The following is a 1,598-nucleotide window of genomic DNA, read 5'->3' on the forward strand; positions in this document are numbered from 1 at the left end:
CTGGCTGTTGTGGCCATTTGGGGAGTGAACCAGTGGATGGAAGACCTTTCTGTCTGTCTTTCCTTCAGTCTATAACTCTACCTCTCAAATTTTAAAACTAAATGAAATTTTTGTATTCCTTTATTTTCATTTTCTTTGATAGGAAGGGGGCGGGAGAGGGAGAGAGAGAGATTGGTTTTCCGTCCACTGGTTCACTCCCCCACAACAGCCAGGGCTGGGCCAGGCTGAAGCCAAAAGCCTGGAACTCCTTCACGGTCTCCCACATGGGTGGCACATGGCACATGCCTCCCAGGGTGCACATTGGCAGGAAGCCGGATTGGAGGTGAAGGTGGGCTCAAACTCAGGCGTTCCAATGGGGTGTGGGTGTCCCAAGAGCGTCTTCGCCATTGCACTAAGTGCCCACCCTGTTTAGGGACATTCTCAATTTCAATTCATGATGTTTCCTTTATTTATTTATTTATTTATTTATTTTATTTTTACCCTGTTACCTTTTATGGAAACATAAATACTTAGATGTGTTTAGAAACACAGCACACCTGTGTAACCAGCACCCAGCTCAGAGAGGGAGAACACTGTCAGGACCCCGGAAGTCCCCATTTGCCCCCTTCCGGTCGCTTCCGTGGCCAGGTGTGACAGCACAGGTTAGCTTGGCCTATCGCTGTGTCTGTGTAACCGGAATGGCACAGTCTCAGTGTCTTGAGCCCAGCCTGTTTCACGGAAACCCCTGTGAGATTCAGGCATCGTCTGTGTGTGGTTGGAGTTGGGTCCTCTTTGCAGGGTACAGATCTGTTACAGAGGCTGGGGCCCTTCCCCTGGGGCACAGTCAGGCCGGCTCAGAGCGGACCTGGGCCTGCACCCTCCGGGCAGCGGCTGGCTCAGAGGGAGGCGTGCGTGCAGCTTTCTAAAGCAGTCGCAGCAGCGGCACCGCCTCAGCCACACGTGACGTTTCCATCCTTGTCCTGCATCCAGTCGAGCCGCACTCCGTGATGTCCCGCTGTCGTTAACGATATGTGCATCTGGCATGTGCATAGCTCCTTTTTTTGAGGTGTCTCTTTGAATCTTTTTGCTCATTTTAAAAACCTGAATGCTGGGGTGGGCGGTAGACACAGTGGTAGGGACACCCGCACCCTATATCCGAGAGCCCGAGTTCGAGTCCCGGCTCTGCTTCTGAGTCCAGCTCCCGGCAAGTGCGTGCCCTGGGAGGCGGCAGAGAGAACTGGGATCCCTGCCACCCATAGGCAGACTTGTAGAAGTTCCAGGCTCCCGGCTTCGGCATGGCCCAGTCCCGGCTGTTGCAACATTTGGGGGTGATTCGGAGGACAGAAGATTTTCTCTCTCTCTCTCTCTCTCTCTCTCTCAAAGAAAATGAAACTAACAAAAAGTTTTTAGAAAGTATAGTAACCTACACAGGCCTTTTAACATACATATGTATAACAAACTACTGTAGACTATGTTCTCCCCACCGTGCTGTGGAACACTAGCGCTGGGCCGGCGCCGTGGCTAGCAGGTGAACCTTCTGCCTGCAGCACCAGCATCCCATAGGGGCGCCCGTTCGAGTTCTGGCTGCTCCACTTCCCTTCCAGCTCCCTGCTGCTGGC

This window comes from Oryctolagus cuniculus, chromosome 11, assembly GCF_051225735.1.
Source record: "Oryctolagus cuniculus isolate XC-2025 breed Fujian yellow rabbit chromosome 11, ASM5122573v1, whole genome shotgun sequence".
NCBI lineage: Eukaryota > Metazoa > Chordata > Mammalia > Lagomorpha > Leporidae > Oryctolagus > Oryctolagus cuniculus.